The sequence below is a fragment of the Oncorhynchus kisutch genome, linkage group LG2 (genome assembly GCF_002021735.2).
Source record: "Oncorhynchus kisutch isolate 150728-3 linkage group LG2, Okis_V2, whole genome shotgun sequence".
Taxonomy (NCBI): Eukaryota; Metazoa; Chordata; class Actinopteri; order Salmoniformes; family Salmonidae; genus Oncorhynchus; species Oncorhynchus kisutch.
This window is the reverse complement of record NC_034175.2, coordinates 26099818-26123605: the sequence shown is the minus strand read 5'-3', so window position 1 is coordinate 26123605 and position 23788 is coordinate 26099818. Positions and strand designations below refer to the sequence as shown.

Sequence of the window (23788 nt, the reverse complement as noted above, 5' to 3'; positions counted from 1 at the left end):
TCAATTAGTTTTCTGCGTTACATTTTCATCTAGCCTAGTTGTCTTGTCTTTCTTGGTTATAAGCTATTGAACTACGTAACCATGCCTACATGATTGAGCCAGAGAGTGTTGTTTTTAAGAAAGGATTCAAACTTGTTTCAGGACCTTGCTCCATAAGAGACCTGAGCTAGCCAAAGCTCAGGCTATATGGCAGTTGTACAAAGTATGTCATTTTCTGTTAGTAACAGCAGATTAATTCCGAAGCCAACGTGTATTCTGTTTTGTAGTTAACTGAAGTCGTGGCTGTGCATGACTACCGTAGTTGTTAGACTCATGTGTTTGGGCGCCTACTGTAAACGAACCAGCTTGCCAACTATTGTGATGATATATTTTTCGCCCTTTTAAAGGGACAGTGGAACCATCACCAGGCTACTCTGATCTGCTAAGACCTCTTTTTGTTTTGAAGGGAAATGTTGAATTCACAGAGCAACTCGCATACACTCCTCCTATCTTTGCCTTCAGCAGTCTGCTGAAATCTATCACCCATAACTCAGGCATCATGGCTGCTTTCAGTCTCACCTGTCTGTTTGAAAATGGAGACATTCTCAAGATGACAGGCGGTGTGCTCTGGTGGTGGGATGAGCTTCCAAAAAGGCCCGTAGCAACAAAGCTGGAGTTTTTTGGCTCTGGATCTGAAAGACCTATTTAATTGGAATTTGAATGGCTATCAAGATGCTGCTTTGTACTCTGTTTATAATCCTAAACCATATGCGGTAGTATACTGTAGGTGACATCAAGGGCGACATTTGGCCTCTGAAAAATGCTCTAATCTGCTCTATACTGTATATGCTGCAGGTAATACTCACTATATTGCAGAGGTAATCATCTTGTAACTTTCTTTGATGATGTCCATGAGAAAAGGTTGTTCCCGCACATTTACTTTAAACTCACATTTATAATCACAACCACTACACGGGACTCGTAAAAAATAAAAGTTATGAGATTGTTGCTGCTGCAATATTGTGATTATTAAAGGGTCAATCTGCCGTTCAAATAATAATAATAGTAAGGCATCTCTCTACCACTTTTTGGGGAAAAAGCTGAGGGATGGGGCTGGAGAAAAGTAACCACTCTCAAATTCATAGACAGAGCTCCTGATTCAAGGGCTGCCCATCCATTTCATAAAAATTTATAGTTTTACCATGTTTTGAGGCCATACAGTGTTTCTTTACATTTACAGTTGAAGTCGGAAGTTTACATACACTTAGGTTGGAGTCATTTAAAACTCGTTTTTCAACCACTCCACAAATGTCTTGTTAACAAACTATAGTTTTGGCAAGTCGGTTAGGACATCTACTTTGTGCATGACACAAGTAATTTTTCCAACAATTGTTTACATACACTGAATTATAAGTGAAATAATCTGTATCACAATTCCAGTGAGTCAGAAGTTTACATACACTAATTTGACTGTGCCTTTTAAAAAGCTTGGAAAATTCCAGAAAATTATGTCATGGCTTTAGAAGCTTCTGATAGGCTAATTGACATAATTTGAGTCAATTGGAGGTGTACCTGTGGATGTATTTCAAGGCCTACCTTCAAACTCGGTGCCTCTTTGCTTGCTTGCCGTCATACCGCTCAGGAATTAGACGCGTTCTGACTCCTAGAGATGAACGCACTTTGGTGCGAGAAGTGCAAATCAATCCCAGAACAGCAGCAAAGGACCTTGTGAAGATGCTGGAGGAAACCGGTATAAAAGTATCTATATCCACAGTAAAACTAGTCCTATATCAACATAACCTGAAAGGCCCCTCAGCAAGGAACACGCCACTGCTCCAAAACTGGCATAAAAAAAAAGCCAGACTACGGTTTGCAACTACACATGGGCACAAAGATCGTACTTTTTGGAGAAATGTCCTCTGGTCTGATGAAACAAAATTAGAACTGTTTGGTCATAATGACCATCATTATGTTTGGAGGAAAAAGGGTGAGGCCTGCAAGCCAAAGAACACCATCCCACGGGGGTGGCAGCATCATGTTGTGGGGGTGCTTTGCTGCAGTAAGGGACTGGTGCACTTCACAAAATAGATGGCATCATGAGGAGAGAAAATGATGTAGATATATTGAAGCAACATCTGAAGACATCAGTCAGGAAGTTAAAGCTTGGTTGCAAATGGGTCTTCCAAATAGACAATGACCCCAAGCATACTTCCAAAGTTGAGGCAAAATGACTTAAGGTCAACAAAGTCAAGGTATTGTAGTGTCCATCACAAAGCCCTGACCTCAATCCTATAGAAATTGTGGGCAGAACTGAAAAAGCGTGTGCAAGCAAGGAGGCCTACAAACTTGACTCCAGCTCTGTCAGGAGGAATGGGCCAAAATTCACCCAACTTATTGTGGGAAGCGTGTGGAAGGCTACCCGAAACATTTGACCCAAGCTAAATAATTTAAAGGCAATAATACCAAATACTAATTGAGTATATGTAAACTTCTGACCCAATGGGAATGTGATGAAAGAAATAAAAGCTGAAATAATAACCTCTACTATTATTCTGACATTTCACATTCTTAACATGAAGTGGTGATCCTAACTGACCTAAGACAGGGAATTTTTACTAGGATTAAATGTCAGGGATTGTGAAAAACTGAGTTTAAATGTATTTGGCTATGGTGTATGTAAATGTCCGACTTCAACTGTACATTGTTAACAAACATTGGAGTGAAACAAGCTTATATTTTGCATTCCGATGGGGTAGGTAGGCCTATATCTAGTGCAGATCCATGCATTTATGCCTGCCCCCTACCTCCCCACTGTGAATGCTATAGCCAATGGAAACAGCTCCCTATTACAGGATGATATCCGAACCCATTTGAAGCCCCATGTGACAGAAAACTCATCTCTCATCCTGTGTAGCCTACTGTCACACAAGTAGGGCTGCAATTCAGTCCCAGCAAAAGACAATGTAACAAAAATGCATCATAGCTCCCAGCACACACGGATCACATCTCGGATTCACTCAATGAATGCCATTACAAGTAAATGAAGTGTTTCAGCGCGCTCATTATTTCTCATGATTGAATTGTCCAAAAGCATCACTCAGTTGTTAGGACTGTGCCAACCCCCTTGCGTACAGGCCCCGAGATCTGGGATATATTCTAATGCTTTATCGAGCATAGTGTGGGCACCACGCTCAGTGTGTTTTTAATCAGGATCTCGCTCTCTGAGACACCGGAAGTGTATTATCTGAAATGTGCGGTAAACAGTGCTCCCTTGCTGCCAGAACAATGAGAAAAGTTTCATCAGCCGCTCAGTCCGTGGTTTTGTCTCTAATTCCAGACTGTTCTGCTCAATGTTTCATGTGGTAATTTGTTTCGGCATGAGGGCTTTAAGATTTTGACCTTTTTGTGAAGGTAAAGATGAGATTGGAGCATTGATGCAGGATTTATTCTTCATTACCTTGTCAATTTGATCGATGTTATTACAGGAGACATATCCAATTGATTTAATTCTACATTTTTTTTCTGGCCTCTGGACTAAAACCTAATTATGACAAGATAAAGTGTGCCTATTTCTATAATGAATATGAACTGGGTGGGTTGAGATGATTAAATATAAAAGCACTGAACCTCTCTCTAAAAGCTTCACTCATTCAAAAGTTTTACTTTAACCCAAAATGGTTCTCAAGTAGATTACTAAGAAAAGCTCATCCATTGTTTAAAAATGGCCTTTGTGCAAATTGCCATGTTTGATTTTCAATTAATTAATCTTTTTCAAACTAGCATTGCAGAGCTGTTTACAATTTGAAATTTCATTCCCCAGGAAAAGATAGAACAGATATTATGGTTGAACTCAAATTTGCTGGTTGATAAGACCTGTATTTATGGAAAAGATGATGGGTATTTTGTTTTTAAATTATATTGTAAATTGGAATGGTAGAGCTGTGTTTTATGGAGTTATCGGAATTGTATAGGAAGGTCTACAAAAATCCAACCATTACAACCAACTGATTAAAGCATTACCCCAAAAATGGAGGAGGCAAGTGGCAAATCAATTGGTCACAAACACATGGTTAACAGATGTTAATGCGACTGTAGTGAAATGCTTGTGCTTCTAGTTCCGACCATGCAGTAATATCTAACAAGTAATCTAACAATTTCACAACAACTACCTTATACACACACAAGTGTAAAGGAATGATTAAGAATATGTACATATAAATATATGGATGAGCGATGGCCGAACAGCATAGGCAAGATGCAGTAGATGGTATAGAGTACAGTATATATTCATATGAGATGAGTCATGTAGGGTATGTAAACATTATATAGAGTGGCATTGTTTAAGTCACAAGTGATACATTTATTACATCCAAATGTTAATTATAAAAGTGGCTAGAGTTTGAGTCTGTATGTTGGCAGAAGCCACTCAATGTTAGTGATGGCTGTTTAACAGTCTGATGGCCTTGAGATAGAAGCTGTTTTTCAGTCTCTCGGTCCCAGCTTTGATGCACCTGTACTGACCTCGCCTTTTCTTTTTATTTCACCTTTATTTAACCAGGTAGGCTAGTTGAGAACAAGTTCTCATTTGCAACTGCGACCTGGTCAAGATAAAGCGTAGCAGTGTGAACAGACAACACAGAGTTACACATGGAGTAAACAATTAACAAGTCAATAACACAGTAGAAAAAAAATAGTTTCATTTGAGGACCAGGATGTTGACAGCTGTGCCATACTGATTGCAAAATAGCTGGGAAGTGATTGTTGATGTACTCATTCCATGGCACAGGGTGTATGAGTTGATTTTTAAAACGACACAAGATTCAAGACTTCCTGCCTTTCAGCTAAAATTATTGTACAGAATTCTTGTCACCAACAAAATGTTGAATATTTGTGGCATACAATCATCACAGCTCTGGAGATTTTGATGTGAGGATACATAATGAATACACCATTTGTTCTGGTATTGCCCTCAGGTATCCTGTTTCTGGTCTCAGGTTCAGGAATGGCTGAAAATGCATAACATTGATCTAAAATTGACCCTAGAAGTAGCATTGTTTGAAGACCTGGAGAAACTTGGTCAGTCAGTTACTAATATACAAAAACTCTTATCAGTGAAAGTATTTATCTTCAACTCGCAATCTGTGGATTCTATTCGATTAGATTCAAATTGTATGTTAAACATCACAGCGTAGTTGAAAGATATATGGCACGAAGAAATCCAAAGGGGGTGGTCAGCAGAGATGGGTGGGATAGGCTGAAGGAAACTGAGGGTCGGGATGTGGAACTGGAGACAAGTGGGAGTGGAGTTGCTGGGCCGGGGTTAGAATGACAGTCAAAGATATTAGTCTAAAATAAAGTTTAAAAAAAGAGAAAAAAAGAATAGGTTTTGAATGACACTATGCCTGTTTGCCTGAGACTGATGCTGCGCAGGTGCTTGTACACATGCATATACACAAACTCGCATTCAAACGCACACATGTGACACACACGGGCGCACACACACATACACGCGCACACACACAGGTAAATAGTGCCACACATGCACTGAAACGTATACAGTTGGCCTTGCTGTTTCCATTAGAGTTTTCCTTGATGTGTTTTTATTTTGCGTGATCTTTTGGTTTTCCTTTTATTTTTCTCTTTTAATCCCTCTTTTGTTAATTTTGTTGGTTCTTGGTGCATTGGGGGATGGTGGGGTGGAGAATGGAGGAAGAGGGATTTATGTCATTTATGAAGTAGTGTTTCTCTTTTTTTTTAATGTCCGCTCTCTCGGTTTCAGTGGCAGCAGAGAGTCTCTGATTTAAAGGAGTGTTGTATTTCCAGATGGGTCTGATACCATTCTTCTCTTTTCTCCACAGTCTCTGTTGACAAAATGGGACAGCATCTAGGAAAACGCGAGCCACAGCCGCAGAGCAAGGTAAGCGTCTCAGTTGGAAGTGTATGAATGCATGATTTTGTGCAAGTATACAGGACATTAGTGCTCAGCGATTAACCGAAATGTTGGTTCATTTTCATTTTTGTATTTTTTTAAGTAATTGACCAACATCAGTTAAATTATTTGTTTTCTGTGCGCTCAACGCGCCGTTTGTGCCGTTTCTCTAGAGAGATTACTCTCTGGGACACGTTGTCCAACTCATCATAGTTAAATGAAGTAAATGTGGTAATTAACTACAATGACCAGAATCCAATCCAATCCAGTGGAAGAGCGATAGAGAGACACGAGAGGGATAGAGAGCAGTTGCTTAGGTTGTCTCTACCTAATGCATCTTAGAGATTCATAGGTGTTATTTAGCCGTCTTAAAATCAACTTTGAAGAACTGCTGAAACAGTGATTTTGTCAGACAGCCGGCAGTTAGCCAGCTAGGCTAGCCTACTAGCCTGAAGGATAACTCGTTGGGGAACAGAGGTAGATGGCTGGCTACTGCCTGAGCAGAGATTAGATAATGACTTGAAATAAAATAGTAAATCATCAAATATATCTAGATTTTTGTATATGTACACAACAACTGAAATGTTTTATTGAAGTCATGTGAATTAAGGATGGTTTATGAATAGAGGATATGCAGAAATGGGCAGTCATTGGGTTGTGTTAATGAGATAATATCATCATACATTATCAACCAAAGTAATGTGAGTAAATGATGGTTAGAGCCTGAGAAGTGATAGTAATGGGCAGTCATTGGGTTGTGTTAATGAGATAATATCATCATCAAAGTAATGTGAGTAAATGATGGTTAGAGCCTGAGAAGTGATAGTAATGGGCAGTCATTGGGTTGTGTTAATGAGATATCATCATCATCATACATAAACAACCAAAGTAATGTGAGTAAATGATGGTTAGAGCCTGAGAAGTGATAGTAATGGGCAGTCATTGGGTTGTGTTAATGAGATATCATCATCATCATCATACATAAACAACCAAAGTAATGTGAGTAAATGATGGTTAGAGCCTGAGAAGTGATAGTAATGGGCAGTCATTGGGTTGTGTTAATGAGATATCATCATCATCATACATAAACAACCAAAGTAATGTGAGTAAATGATGGTTAGAGCCTGAGAAGTGATAGTAATGGGCAGTCATTGGGTTGTGTTAATGAGATATCATCATCATCATACATAAACAACCAAAGTAATGTGAGTAAATGATGGTTAGAGCCTGAGAAGTGATAGTAATGGGCAGTCACTACCAATCAATTGTTTTATTCTGTGTTGTCACAGCAATGAATCCACATAATGCATTTATTGTTTAAAAAAAAATATTGAAATATAAATAATTTAAAAGCATTAATCGCTCAGCACTACAGGATCATACACAATATACACGCTTTTAGTGCACATAGATGTGCATAGTGTGTAAGATACGTTTTGATCCTTTTGGTAGTTTTTTGTGGGCGTAATACTGATAATGGTAAAGTTCAAAGTGATTGTAGACTCTGGAGCCTTTTATGTCATTCACAGCTTAAGCCTTCATCAGGGAGGTGAGGCAGAACTTTGGACCCTGCTGCAGCTTAGTCATGCAGTCGTACGTCAGAGTTCTGAGTTCAGAAGCTCTCAATCAAATTTGAAGCACTCTGAAAAATACAAAATGGTTTCAAAAAAGAGTCTGGCTCGGCACTTGAATAATGTAACACTCAAATGGATGCCAGACAAAGGTTGCATTCCAAGTGGCACCCTTTTCCCTCATGTAGTGCACTACTTTTGACCAGAACCCAAGCTGTTTACACATACATATTACACATTTTCATAATATTTAATTGGAAATAATAATGGACCTGTATTTGTGAACTTTTCACTCTGTCAAGCTTGCTAAAATTAATCGAAACTAAACCTAGACATTCAGGGAGCATCGAAAATTCCAAAATCGATGGATAAGAGGACAATATTTTTTAATAACTTTTGACAGCGAGGAAATAAAATAAATTGTAAGTGCGGACCTCCAGACCTTGGTGAGGTCCGGATGCGGCGCTCAGGGCAAAATGAGCTTGACACCCTTGCTATTTTTAAAAAATCACTCCCTCTTTTTTCTGCCACTGCTTCTCTCTCTCCATGCTTCTGGGGAGATGATTTTCTTTATGGGCAGTCCAGTCCTGAGAGAGGTGGGGCGGGGAGTTATTAGTGGGAGTGTTGCGACTCGGAGCCGCTGAGTCTTCTTATCGACTTGCCAGATCTTAGAGTGGTGGACTGGCGTTGTTGCCAGGCAGTGGTTGATTAGCTACTATCAGAGTGTGCCTGGGTGGTCAGGACACTGGGATTTCAGTAAGTGATGACAAAGTTTGCCTGCTATAGAGGAGGAAAGGTTATGTCAGGTCAGGTCTCAGGAGCTAGCCTGGTTATATAACTAGGCCGTTTCAGGTTAATGTCGGATATGATGTACAGTATCTTTTTGATTCATCATTTTCAGCAGATTCGTAGCCCTGTCTTGTTCGGGGGCCACAGAATCAGAACAAGGTTTTTCAAATGACAAACTGACGAATATTAGAACACTTCTGGTGATGGACTGATTCCCAACTCACATTCATTTAGAATATCACCCTGTTGTTACACCTCAGAAAGATGCCATTTCCTTGCTTATCATTGCCATGGGTTGGGACCCCTATGTAAATCTAAACTGCTCGCTCATAATGATAAAACAGATCTTTAAACTGTAAAGCTGTGGAGGATACAGTGTTGTTACTTACTCTTGAAGAGACATTGGTGTGTTTGTTCATCAAAATGTGAAGGGGAAAGCACTATCTCCGTGGCACGATACATGTATTGACAGATGGTTGTTTAGACATCCCACCAATGAAATTCTCACTCTTGGCGGGCATATATGTTGCCATGGCGATATCTGATGCGTTATGTTAGGCCATTCAATGGCACATTTCATCCCACCCACCTCACACAATACACAGAGACGAACGCAGGGTCAGTGTCCCATTTCCTTCTGTAAGGATGAATGGACTATTGGGAAGATTATTATGAATTACATTTGACATTTTAGTCATTTAGCAGATGCTCTTATCCAGAGAGACTTACAGTAGTGAGAGCATACATTCGTGCGAATCAGTTTATTGTCAATTTCATACTATCATTTGCTCAGGGCCAATGGTCCACAAGAGCCCATTCAGCACTCCCACCCTAAGAACCCAGCTGTCCAGTAACGTTGAGCTCATCTCAACCATCCTACACATTTGATATCATGTCTCAAACACGGATGCTTTTACCCTTTTGGGGAAGATTAGTCAGTTCTATCATCAGATAATTTGTTATTCTTTTCTGTTAAACTAGCCTAAATAAATTATTAAATTAAAGAGCTTTTAAAAGTCAAGTATCATCAGTCAATGGGGGTGTTTGGTAGTGATGGGGGGTGCGATAAATTGATCATGTTGAGTGTCGCAATATTGTTTTTTACGATATTATATAGACTCTGACGCCAACTATGAATTCTCTAAAAGTAGAAAGTTAAATTAAGCTACTGCTAGTCAGCTGTTCCTGCGCAAAAAAAAATATGTTTGGGACATTGAATCGCAATAAAATTGCAGTATCAAATCGCAATACATATAGAATCGTGATCCATATAGAATGGCAATACATACTGTATCATATCGACACCTATGTAACGTGATATCACGTTGTGAGGTCCTGGCAATTCCCAGCCCTATTGTTTGGGTGTTTGGGTGTTCATTCTGAAGCTGGTTAGCCCTCTGTGGTTTGGTCTGTCCACTCAGTAGAATAAACTGGATTAAGCCAAAGCCTTAGAGAGCCTTTGTGCAGAGGAGGACTGGCACAGATAAGATTGGCTGTGGGGTTGCTTGACTCATAGAGGATAGTTATTCTTCTATTTCTATGGCTTGATGTCTGTAAGTCCTTGGGTGGCTCTGTTACTGTAGGTAGTGAACACAACATGTATGATTTTAAAAACAACATTCTCACCTTTTTGTATGATTAATTTGTGTTCCATGTTTGTGTCTCAAGAATTGTCAATATGACCTAACTTAAAGGCCTACATTTTTATAAGTGTAGAGGTCCATGCTCAAACTAAATCTTTTGTCTTTTTATAGATAGTAGACCTACACATGAAACCGTTTTCTGAGGAGGTTTAATCTGCTGTTATTCCATGTGCTCTATACATACGGAAAGAGATCAAGGGGGATAACACTTGGCGCCATTAAAAAAAACATGGATCTAACAAAGTGGATATTTGTCAAATCCGTTGCTACTTTTGTGTCCTAACAGGCCCCACAATGTGGTTACTAAAATCCGATTTGCATATACTGTACACTACCGGTCAAAAGCTTTTGAACACCTACTCATTCAAGGGTTTTACTTTATTTTTTTACTGTTTTCTACATTGTAGAATAATAGTGAAGACATCAAAACTATGAAATTACACATATGGTATTATGTAGTAACGCCAAAAAATACACTTTATATTTGAGATTCTTCAAGTAGCCACCCTTTGCCTTGATGACAACTTTGTACACTCTTGGCATTCTGTCAACCAGCTTCACCTAGAATGCTTTTCCAACAGCCTTGAAGGAGTTCCCACATATGCTGAGCACTTATTGGCTGGTTTTCCTTCACTCTGCGGACCGACTCATCCCAAACCATCTCAATTTGTTTGATTTGGGCGATTGTGGAGGCCAGGTCATCTGATGCAGCACTCCATTACTCTCCTTCTTGGTCAAATAGCCCTTGCACAGCCTGGAGGTGTGTTGGGTCATTGTCCTGTTGAAAAACAAATGATAGTCCCACTAAGTACAAACCAGATGGGGTGGCATATCGCTGCAGAATGCTGTGGTAGCCATGCTGGTTAAGTGTGCCTTGAATTCTAAATAAATCACTGACAGTGTCAGCATCAAAGCACCCCCACACTATAACACCTCTTCCTCCATGCTTTACGGGGGGAAATACACATGCGGAGATCACAGCGTTTGGATCCAAAAATCTCCAATTTGGACTCTAGACCAAAGGACAGATTTCCACCGGACTAATGTCCATTTCTCATGTTTCTTGACCCAAGCAAGCCTTCTTCTTGTTGGTGTAATTTATTAGTGGTTTCTTTGCGGAAATTTGACCATGAAGGCCTGATTCACACAGTCTCCTCTAAACAGTTGATGTTGAGATGTGTCTGTTACTTGAACTCAGGGAAGCATTTATTTGGGCTGCAATTTCTGAGACTGGTAACTCTAATGAACTTATCCTCTGCAGCAGAGGTAACTCTGGGTCTTCCATTCCTGTGGCAGTCCTCATGATAGCCAATTTCATCATAGCACTTGATGGGTTTTGCCACTGCACTTGAAGAAACTTTCAAAGTTATTGAAATGTTCTGTATTGACTGACCTTCGTGTCTGAAAATAATGATGGACTGTTGTTTCTCTTTGCTTATTTGAGCTGTTCTTGTCATAATATGGACTTGGTCTTTTACCAAATAGGGCAATCTTCTGTATACCCCCCCCCCCCCCCCACCTTGTCACAACACAACTGATTGGCTCAAACTCATTAATTAAGAAGGAAAGAAATTCCACAAATTCACTTTTAAGAAGGCACAACTGTTAATTGAAATGCGTTCCAGGTGACTATCTCATGAAGCTGGTTGAGGGAATGCCAAGAGTGTGCAAAGCTGTCATCAAGAGAAAGGGTGGCTATTTTGAAGTCTCAAATATAAAATGTATTTTTTTGTTTGTTTTGGTTACTACATGATTCCATATGCGTTATTTCATCATTTTGATGTCTGCACTAATTATTCTACAATGTAGAAGAAAAAAATGAAAGGAAAACCCTTGAATGAGTAGGTGTTCTAAAACTCTTGACATGTATAGCGTATATTTGCATAATATTTAGAAGTTGTCCTTTTTCGGGTTGAATTTTTTATTTATTTATTTGCTAATGGTTAACTACTGTTTGGATAAGGTGGTTGCATAGCTTGCCAAAACAAAATTGGTGGTAGAAGTAATGGTTTAACTGTAATGCAGTTCATTGGTGCTTAACATTAATTAAATTAACATAAACTGAGGTTGACATCCAAACAAGCCAACTACCTCTACTTGTACTCCAACATAGTGTTGAATACACATATAAATAAATGTAGGCTAATTTAGATGGGCTGCACTGAGGAGATTCTGGATCTATCCCCCATGGGGAGACTTACGCGTGGTGTTTCCATGGTTTAAGTTGAACTCTTACCCGATCTACAGTATATGTTTTGCATATACAGCAGCTGCCTTAATGCTGTGTGGTCCACCGATAAGGACAAGTAGAGGCTTATTTAACAATAACACACCACTGTGTTCAGTCAGGTTGGGTCTGAGAGCAGCTACTTTACTGAAAAAGAGCAGAATGCGATGCTGTCCATAATTGAACAGAACAAGGTGAGTTGTTTTCTCTCAGTGTCTCGCCCTCTGAATCCCGAAATTGCACCCCACCTATTGTTCCTGTCTGTTACGGCGTGGGTGGGGAGGAAAGAGGGGGCTTTTAAATGGCGAGTAATGTACTTTAACGACATCAGGTAATTAACCTCCGCCTTGCCGGAGTCAATTTGTCACCGATTTTTCAAATTACAGCAGAGAAAATGGGCGAGCCGTTAAAATTCAGCTGTGGACGCAATCAACTTTGACCCTTCTCCTCTCCCACTGCATAATGGAATTAGAAAAGACAGAGGGAGAGAAGAAAAAAGAGAGAGAGAAAGGGAAGACGGCCTTTTTGAACGAGGCCTTAATATTCCTGGCATGGGCTTGCCTAGACTACAGGACAGTGACGGTGAAACCCGGGCTGGGCCTGCCTGTCCTGGCCACCGACCCCGGGGTTGATGAGAATCTATGGGGCTCTGTCAGACTCAACCAGCCTGCTGGGGTACCATGAAAAACAGGAGAGCCCAGGCAGACTCAGTGTTGAGGCAGTGTATATTGAATTGTAATATTTTTCACCTGGTGATCCAACCAGGGGAGGGAGTGGTAGGGATCAAAGAAAAAAGGAGGGGGATCAGAAATGATGCAAGTAATGTTATTTGATGTACTAATCTGCCTGCTTGTACCATAGCTGATAGCTGATATACCCCCCCCCCCCCCCCACACACACACACACACACAAAATATTTTACAGTTTAAAGAGTGTCACAACATTGATTCCAAGCAACCATTATGGTGCTGGCTATAAGGCCTTATGCATACACTGAGACACACGTACATCGGGGATAGGACTATTTATCCACCCTCACAAAGCAGATTTGGGTGACGCGGTTGTGTCTGAGGAGAATTCATGCATTGTCAGGCCTGTGGTAGAATCCAATCTCATGTCTGATAAGCCTGCATTGTGAACTGTTGTGGAGACCCCAATCCAGGTCCAACTTCCAGACCTGTTGATCATGTTCTGCCATTTTGAAAGCCACCTTATTGGCTTTTTCTCAGTTTCAAGAAAAAGACGATGTTGTATTGTGTGAATTCATTGAGGATTAAGACGAGAGGCAGCGTGTAAATCCAGTCTCCAGTGGAGGGAGCCTGCGGCCCAGTTAGTGGTCCTGAAGTTAGGCTATTGTCCACACTTTCCTGCCCGAGAGGAGTTTCTTTTTGTGTTGAACTGTAACTTACAGGCTCCCATCTTCAGCTCAGCATGCTGGCTCAGGTACCTGCATGACTGGAATTGTGTTCAGTAGCAGATATGGGTTGAAATACTATTTGAAATGTTTCAAATACTTTTGAGCGTTTGCTTTAGTCTGCCTTGGGAATGCCAAATGGGCGGGGTTTGCCGTTTCAAATAGTATTGAACCCAGGTTTGTTCAGTTTCTCTCCCTAAAGCTAAGGGGGTCGTAAATAGCTCCTTCTCATTTGTTCCAAACCTGTTCATGCTTGGGTAGCAGCAGAAGCGATCCCTTCCTGTACTTGCTCTCCCCCATGTTACGCAATCATGCTCCATAGTAACATTCATGTTCACTGCTCTCCGAAACAAGGAAGTAAAGCTCCCCACACAACATTTCTTTAAGGGTATAGAGGGTACCTCTGGATATTACTGTTAGAACGCGAATACATTTCACATTTGGAGACCTACGCAGGGACAAATACAGCAGATATATTCATTTTTTATTTAACCTTTGTTTTTGCAGAGAATAACAGATTCTAATTTGCAATGACGACCTGTCGAACACAGCAGACAAGCACAGCAGAAAGACTTTGACTAGGTAATATTCATGTGACTAGTGTGGCTTGCAGTTGTACAGATGAGTATTGTTTGATGCGGATACTTGTTTTCACCATTAATGTCACAGCACCACTGACATTTTATCCTGTTGCACACTAATTTGTTTTACTCATAATTAAAGTGGGATACATGCTGTTAAATTACCAGCTCTTTGACAATTTAATATTACAATTTAAAATATATACAATTCCCTGAGCGCTATTATTTTCACTTATCTCAAGTAATTGTATGTTACAGTTTAAGTTCAATGGGATCCTTCTTTGTCTATTTCCTGACAGTGATTTTATATCTGTGGCCAGCAATATTGCTTCACTCTCTGTTTGAAATGTATTCCTTAGGATGTGGATTTAGAAGTTGTACAATCCCTCAGTAAGATTACCAGGCTTTCTGTTTGGTAACGATGAGCTATAGGCTCTACGTATCTCTTGGGAATATAATATTGTTTTCTTGTTCAAAAAACAATGTCAAATTGCTAGGTGGCCACATTATTTGCCATGTCATGGGTGCTTAAGACTTTTGGCTAATTACCCTATACTCTAGTTTGTTTTTGCGGGTGGTTTGAAAAAGTATATTTTTCAAGTTTGAAGCTTTGAGGAGCCTGAGGCGGGGGACTTGTGAGCAATCATACTTCATGTGAGCCGGTCTGTGAGATATTGTGAACATTTGCAGTGTGAGCACATCCTGCTGTTCGAGAAGAAATCTGTGGGATGGAGTCTCCAAATCCCCATTCACCATTCCTCTTGGGAATGAACACAAATGCTTAAGGGCACACCTATCAGAGAGGAAATGGATAAAACCATGACCTTTGACTCTCTAAGAAATTCCTAAGTCATGAGAGGTTCCAATTATGGTTGCACATTTTGGTGAATATTCAGGTGGAAACTGTGGGAATTAACGGGAATATATGGGAATTAATATTAATACCATTTAAATGTAGATTTATTTGCATTGGATATATTTACCATATCATATGGAGACATAAACCTTTTACCTTATCATAAGTAGACATAATTGCAAATGATGAAATCCTTCCAATAGAAAAATATTATAAACATTTTGTTACGAATTGAACTTTAATTAAATGAGTTGACTCTTCACATGGGATGATTTCACTGTACAACAAAAGAAAGGGAATATTGAATGATCGCCAACAATCCATCGCATCTCCCAAAAACCTCAACATCTGTAAAATGATAGTCTAGAAACTAAAGCTTTGGTTGTCTTCCTCTCAGGCTTCCATATCTTCTCCCTGGACCTCCTCAATGTCCACCTCTTGAACATCAGACTCTGAAGCCTCATCTTCACTGTCACTTTCCAACCTTGTTGAGGATGGCTCATTGTCAGGCTGAAAAAGCCTCAAATGCCTCCCTAGTGGCGCAGTGGTCTAAGGCACTGCATTGCAGTGCTAGCTGTGCCACCAGAGACTCTGGATTCGAGCCCAGGCTTTCGAGCCCAGGCTCTGTCACAGCCGGCTGTGACCTGGGGTGACGCACAAATGGGGTGACGCACAATTGGCCTAGCGTTGTCCGGGTTAGGGAGGGCTTGGCCGGGAGGGATATCCTTGTCTCATCGCGCACTAGCCACTCCTGTGGCGGGCCGGGCACAGTGCATGTTAACCAGGTCGCTAGGTGTTTGGTGTTTCCTCTGGCACATTGGTGCGGCTGGCTTCCGGGTTGGATGCGGGCTGTGTTAAGAAGCAGTGCGGCCTGGTTGGGTTGTGTTTCGGGGGACGCATGGCTCTCGACCTTCGCCTCTCTGGAGCTCGTGCGGGAGTTGTAGCGATGGGACAGGACAGTAACTACTAACAATTGGATACTACGAAATTGAGGAGAAACGGGGGTAAAAAAAAGCCTCAAGATGGCCACCAATTTTTCAACCCTTGTATTGGTCAGCCTGTTGTGTCTTTGGTGTGTCTGTTCCCAAACAAGGACCAGTTGCGCTCTGAGGTGGCTGATGTTGGTGGGATTTGGAGGATGATGGAGGCAACGGGAGAAAGAGCTTCAGATCAACAAAGTCCCTTCCACCATGTGGATGAAGAGATATGTTGGCCCTGGAAGTGTACTTTGCCAGACTGCCAAGAACCTTGCCCTCATCCAGGCCAAGGTGGCGAGACACAGTAGTGATAACACCATAGGCCTTGTTGATCTCTGCACCAGACAGGATGCTCTTGCCAGCATACTTGGGGTCCAACATGTATGCTGCAGTGTGTATGGGCTTCCGGCAGAAGTCTTCACGCTTTTTGATGTATTTCAGAACTGCAGTTTCCTCTGCTTGGAGCAACAGTGAAGTGTGCAGGGCAGTATGGATTTCTTCTCTTACATCTGTAAGCAGAGTCTGAACATCAGACAGGATGGCATTGTCTCCCTCAATCCGTGAAATTCTACTACTGTAGGCTGCTTATCACTATATCCCAAAATACATCATCCAGGGGGATCCTCTTGATGGGGCTGTCCACATCGGCAGACTGTGATATGGCCATTTCTTGTAGACTCCTTCCCCTCCAGGAGACTGTCAAACATTATGACAACACCACCCCAACGGGTGTTGCTGGACAGCTTCAATGTGGTGCTCTTATTCTTCTCACTTTGCTTGGTGAGATTGATTGTTGCTATAACTTGATGACCCTTAACATACCTAACCTTTTCATTGGCTCTCTTGTAGAGTGTATCCATTGTTTTCGGTGCCATGATGTCCTTGAGGAGCAGATTCAATGCATGAGCAACACAGCCAATCTGTGTGATGTGTGGGTAGGACTCCTCCACTTTAGACCAAGCAGCCTTCATGTTCGCAGCATTGTTTGTCACCAATGCAAATACCTTCTGTGGTCCAAGGTCATTGATGACTGCCTTCAGCTCATCTGCAATATAGAGACCGGTGTGTCTGTTGTCCCTTGTGTCTGTGCTCTTGTAGAGTACTGGTTTAGGGGTGGAGATTATGTAGGTAACTCCTTGCCCACGAACATTTGTCCACCAATCATAGATGATTGCAATATAGTCTGCCTTCTCTGATTTGCCTTACCTTCACATGAACTCTGTTGAACTGTGCATCCAGCAAATGAGAAGAAAAAGCATGTCTGCTTGGAGAGGTGTATGCTGGGTGAAGAACATTCAGAAATCTCTTCCAATACAATTCCAATCTTCCAATGCCTGTGAGCGTCAGAGGTGAACCAGTTGAGGTGAACCAGTTGCATACACGACTCGAGCAAGACATTCATCATAATTTCTCTGACTGCGTTCCTCCATTGAGTCAAAGAAAAATCTGATTCCAGGAGGACCATAAGCTGTTGCTATTGATAAGGTGTCTGATTCATCATTTTCACCTCGAATATAAGTAGAGGGACTTTTGTCAGAGGTTGCTTGTTGTGAGTGCAGAGGGAACTTTATGCACTTGGCCAGATGATTCTGCTTCTTTGTTGCATTCTTCACACATGATTTGGCACAGTATTTGCAAATGTACACAGCAGTTAGATTAAACAACTCCTTTGTAAGATACATGTTTTAAAATGAAACCTGTATGGGAACAGGTGAATTAACAATCCTCAGTTAGCAGGCTCAAGCAAGCTAAAACCCACATGGTAGCAAAAACTAACTAAAAAAACTAAACACACTTTGCTGTAGGCTACTATTTACTAGTTCACAAAAAATCCTGTATGTCATATAAAATATATTCCCCCCCCCACCCAGTATTGTAATCAAAACTTACCAGAAAGCATGTAGTCCTTGGCTCAGACAGTGTAGTAGTGTGGGCTCAATAGCATCTCATTAGTGTGCAAGATCTTGAGAATGAGCTGTACATGTGATGGAAGAGTGCACTGCCTTTGTGATGGAAGAATGCACTGTGCATGCAGAGGGTTGCAATTCAATTGAATTGTGGATAGTTTAACCAAAATATGCCACAAGACCCAGAATTGCCTTATCTGTATCCCACAAAAAAGGTTCACTGTTATAAGCTAACTTTTTTTGATGAATTTAAGCAAAATTCCCCAAATTCCCAGGCTTAACTTCCCATGGAAGATTTCCGGAAGGTTTCCGACCCTTTGCAACCCTACTTCAATCACTACACTCCAAATCCCCCCAGACTATAAGAGCTTAGAAAGCTTTTGGAAACTACACATGGAAAAAAGGGGAACCAGCTCATCTTTTTATATACATCCATTTGAAAGCCCATCCAATTGAAATCAGACATTTTCAAAAGGTAGCATTTCAAGAAATATCAGACCGACATGCATAACCTTGGAGAAACAGATAGGCATGCTTTATATGAAGAACCCCATTGAATATAGAGAACAGACAGATTCTGGTTGAGATTGCATATTCTCCCAGTCTTACCTATTTCTGCAGCAAGAGTAGCTATTATGCTGCTTGATTTAGCATTAACCTCTGCCTCGGCCCTCCTCAAAAAGTTGAATTTGATTCCCCCTTCATTGTGGTGCGAGTGGCTGGCCTTATCTCGTTCTGTGTAGCTGTGCAGCTTCCCTCCATCCCTCCGTCTGTCCTCTCCCCCTGGGATGCTCTTCTCAACAAGATAGAAATATCATCCCTCCTATTATGATAAGCAGGTGCAAAGAAGTCACGTCGTCAGCTCCTACCTGCGGACGGTGACAAGCAGGCTAGGCCGCCACTCGTGGCTGCATGGCCCACTTTGTTGAAATAGCCGCGTTTTTAAAGTCCCCCACGGTTTGTGATAAAAAGCAGTCCGAGAAGAGAGGAGGTGTATTATATTTCTGGAAGGAGATGGGAAATGTGACTGGAAAGGTGATTTCAAAATGTTTCGAATGGTGTCTAATGGGAAATAATACAGTATATTGTAAGATTCAAAGTAAAGTTAATGTACCACACAGTGCTCAGATAATGGTACATTTTATTTGGAATTGATGGAACGGGATACGTAAGACGCTATTGACTTGCCTGGTATGCTTGAAAAAGAACACAATCAAAGTCCAACTGAGTCACCATAATATTCTGAACACAGAGGGACAATTTTCTATATTTCTAATATACAGTGCTTTGCGAAAGTATTCGGCCCCCTTGAACTTTGCGACCTTTTGCCACATTTCAGGCTTCAAACATAAAGATATAAAACTGTATTTTTTTGTGAAGAATCAACAACAAGTGAGACACAATCATGAAGTGGAACGACATTTATTGGATATTTCAAACTTTTTTAACAAATCAAAAACTGAAAAATTGGGCGTGCAAAATTATTCAGCCCCTTTACTTTCAGTGCAGCAAACTCTCTCCAGAAGTTCAGTGAGGATCTCTGAATGATCCAATGTTGACCTAAATGACTAATGATGATAAATACAATCCACCTGTGTGTAATCAAGTCTCCGTATAAATGCACCTGCACTGTGATAGTCTCAGAGGTCCGTTAAAAGCGCAGAGAGCATCATGAAGAACAAGGAACACACCAGGCAGGTCCGAGATACTGTTGTGAAGAAGTTTAAAGCCGGATTTGGATACAAAAAGATTTCCCAAGCTTTAAACATCCCAAGGAGCACTGTGCAAGCGATAATATTGAAATGGAAGGAGTATCAGACCACTGCAAATCTACCAAGACCTGGCCGCCCCTCTAAACTTTCAGCTCATACAAGGAGAAGACTGATCAGAGATGCAGCCAAGAGGCCCATGATCACTCTGGATGAACTGCAGAAATCTACAGCTGAGGTGGGAGACTCTGTCCATAGGACAACAATCAGTCATATATTGCACAAATCTGGCCTTTATGGAAGAGTGGCAAGAAGAAAGCCATTTCTTAAAGATATCCATAAAAAGTGTCGTTTAAAGTTTGCCACAAGCCACCTGGGAGACACACCAAACATGTGGAAGAAGGTGCTCTGGTCAGATGAAACCAAAATTGAACTTTTTGGCAACAATGCAAAACGTTATGTTTGGCGTAAAAGCAACACAGCTCATCACCCTGAACACCATCCCCACTGTCAAACATGGTGGTGGCAGCATCATGGTTTGGACCTGCTTTTCTTCAGCAGGGACAGGGAAGATGGTTAAAATTGATGGGAAGATGGATGGAGCCAAATTCAGGACCATTCTGGAAGAAAACCTGATGGAGTCTGCAAAAGACCTGAGACTGGGACGGAGATTTGTCTTCCAACAAGACAATGATCCAAAACATAAAGCAAAATCTACAATGGAATGGTTCAAAAATAAACATATCCAGGTGTTAGAATGGCCAAGTCAAAGTCCAGACCTGAATCCAATCGAGAATCTGTGGAAAGAACTGAAAACTGCTGTTCACAAATGCTCTCCATCCAACCTCACTGAGCTCGAGCTGTTTTGCAAGGAGGAATGGGAAAAAATGTCAGTCTCTCGATGTGCAAAACTGATAGAGACATACCCCAAGCGACTTACAGCTGTAATCGCAGCAAAAGGTGGTGCTACAAAGTATTAACTAAGGGGCTGAATAATTTTGCACGCCCAATTTTTCAGTTTTTGATTTGTTAAAAAAGTTTGAAATATCCAATAAATGTCGTTCCACTTCATGATTGTGTCCCACTTGTTGTTGATTCTTCACAAAAAAATACAGTTTTATATCTTTATGTTTGAAGCCTGAAATGTGGCAAAAGGTCGCAAAGTTCAAGGGGGCCGAATACTTTCGCAAGGCACTGTATATATATATTTTTTTATGTGTGTGTGCATCCATGTGTGCGTATGTGTGTGTTTGCACGTGTGTTTTTGTGTTTGTGTGTGCATTTACACTGAGTGTACTTTCCATGACATAGCTGGATAACTGGATTCACCAGTTAAGTCTATGTATGATCCCTTATTTATGCCCCTTGTTAAACCACTTCAATCTGTGATGAAAAGGAGGAGACCGGTTAAATAAGGATTTTTATGCTTTGAGACAATTGATTGTGTATGTGTGCCATTCACAGGGTGAATTAAGTGCCTTTGAACGGGGTATGGTGGTAGGTGCCAGGCACACCGGTTTGAGTGTGTCAAGAACTGCAATGCTGCTGGCTTTTTCACGCTCAACAGTTTCCCGTGTGTATCAAGAGTGGTTCACCACCCGAAGGATATACAGCCAACTTGGCACAACTGTAGGAAGCATTGGAGTCAACATTGGCCAGCATCTCTGTGGAAGGCTTTCGACACCTTGTAGAGCCCCAACGAATTGAGGCTGTTCTGAGGGGGAAAAGTGGGGAGTGCAACTCAATATTAGGAAGGTGTCCTTAATGTTTTGTACACTCAGTGTACATGCATGTGATGGCATAGGTGTGTGTAAGTGTCTAGAGGAGAGGGGGGGTTAATGCATTTAGCAATGCTTTTATGATAATAAGGACGTCCCAAAAATACTGCAAATGTGTCTGACTTTTGTGTGCTGCGATAATTCAGGTAAGCCTCTAAACAAATATCAGATTCAGCTCCATGTGGCTGATAATGAAAAGCCTCTCTGCTCTGTTGCCATGGTATCTCAGCTCACCTCTTTCTGTTTGTGCTCTCTCTCTCTTTTAAAAGCCTTCGTCACCAGAAGCAGAACAGACCATAGAACCAGCACCCATTGGTGAGATCATGGCAGAACCCGAATCACAAGATGAGGTCTTTGGTAAGGAGTTTTTATTTTATTTCAGATGTTTTAGTTGTATGCCAGTTTTTGGTAAAGAACAAGCAGACACAAAGCAAAGTCAGCCATAATACATACAGTTACAAAAGATGTAAAGGGTTGTCGTGGTTACGCTCCAATGCTGTTGCTTCATAATGATTGAAAGGTTGTAGTAAAAAAGTGTTCCCTAAATGCCTTATCTGAGAGCCCCTCACCCGAAAAGCTCTCTTAAACATTGCTTCAAGTGGAATAAAAATAGCTGACGGTCCTCATTTTGGGTGCCGGTACACTTGGGGTGCCAATATTTTGCAAGGGGTGCTGGTACTAAAGCAGACAATTTGAGTTGGTGGTACTCTATACCAGTCAGCACTGGTCCACTTCAAGCAATGCTCTTAAATGTATTTTCATCAGCAGAAAAAAAATGCAGTGCTTCATAACAGCATAACACACATGCAGCCCATCTCTCAATGCAGAGTATCTTTCAGTGAAGGAACCCGAGTGATGACAAGGTATCCGTGGCCCAGGGATTCATTGCTAATGGTGATGGGTGTGACCCAACCTGGTAATGGAAAGAGTGCTACATTCCCTGTTCCCTCCCTCCGCACTCTGTCAACCTGTAAATGAAGATTGTTTTCCATCCACCTCTACTCCTCTAGGCTACTTGGACTGTCTGCTCTAACAGTGAATTGAAAGCTTTGCACATGTTGTATACATTGTGGGTGCATCCCAGGGTATGCCTAGATAAATAAAAAGTGTAGAAATACAAGGAATGTATAAAAAGATGATTGTGCCCTAAATGTAGTACTCCAACTTAACAGGTGAGGGCAGAATCCATTGTGTTATAGCAGAGCCACAGAAAGCTGGCTGAGAGTCCTAGATGGTTGGCTACTTGTGATTTCTCTACAGTGATGGAGATTTCTACCAGTAAGGAGGCAAACAGTGCACTTTAGAAATGCTGGTGTGAGTTAATTTACATTTTACATGCAGATGAGGTTTCCCATGAAGTGTTATGTCAAATTAGGCGGACATACAGCACCAGTCAAAAGTTTGGACACCTACTTATTCAAAGGTTTTTCTTTATTTTTACTATTTTCCACATTGTAGGATAATAGTGAAGACATCAAAACTATGAAATAACACATATGGAATCATGTATATTTTTCAACAAATCAAAATATATTTTAGATTCTTCAAAGTAGCCACACTTTGCCTCTGGCAGCTTTACACACGTTTGGTATTCTCTCAACCAGCTTCACCTAGAATACTTTTCCAACAGTCCAAGGAGTTCCCACATATGCTGAGCACTTGTTGGCTGCTTTTCCTTCACTCTGTGGTCCAACTCATCCCAAACCATCTCAATTGGGTTGAGGTGATCTGATGCAGCATTCTATCACTCTCCTTTTTAGTCAAATAGCCCTTACAAAGCCTGGAGGTGTGTTGGGTCATTGTCCTGTTGAAAAACAAATGATAGTCCCACTAAGCACAAACCAGATGGGATGGTGTATCGCTGCAGAATAATATAGTAGCCATGCTGGTTAAGTGTGGCTTGAATTCTAAATAAATCACTGACAGTGTCACCAGCAATGCACCATCACACCTCCTACTCCATGCTTCACGGTGGGAACAACACATGTGGAGATCATTCGTTCACCTACTCTGCATCTCACAAAGAAACAGAACCAAAAATCTCACATTTGGACTCATCAGACCAAAGGACAGATTTCCACCGGTCTAATGTCTATTGATCGTGTTTAATGGTCCAAGCAAGTCTCTTCTTCTTATTGGTGTCCTTTAGTAGTGGTTTCTTTGCAGCAATTCGACCATGAAGGCTTGATTGACGCGGTCTCCTCTGAACAGTTGATGTTGAGATGTGTCTGTTTCTAGAACTTATTTTTATTTGGGCTGCAATTTCTGAGGCTGGTAACCCTAATGAACTTAACCTTAGTTGGGCTCCCGAGTGGTGCAGCGGTCTAAGGCACTTCATCTCAGTGCTAGAGGTGTCACCACAGACTCCCTGGTTTGATTCCAGGCTGTGTCACAACTGGCTGTGATTGGGAGTCCCATAGGGCGGCGC

The 23788-nt window shown here is 41.2% G+C and overlaps 1 protein-coding gene across 6 annotated transcripts in view; it reads left to right on the top strand.

The window, feature by feature from the left end:
• Nucleotides 1-23788, top strand: part of LOC109864460 (myelin basic protein) — a 64855-nt gene that overhangs the window by 7785 nt on the left and 33282 nt on the right. For 4 of the 6 annotated variants that reach the window (XM_031792077.1, XM_031792094.1, XM_031792066.1 and 1 more), the window contains exons 2-3: nt 5838-5896; nt 21630-21717. The gene's annotated coding sequence lies outside the window, so the exon portion shown is untranslated. Of the gene's footprint in view, nt 1-5837; nt 5897-13925; nt 14135-21629; nt 21718-23788 lie in introns of those variants that run through there. The other 2 variants (XR_004203387.1, XM_031792069.1) reach the window with 1 other exon arrangement.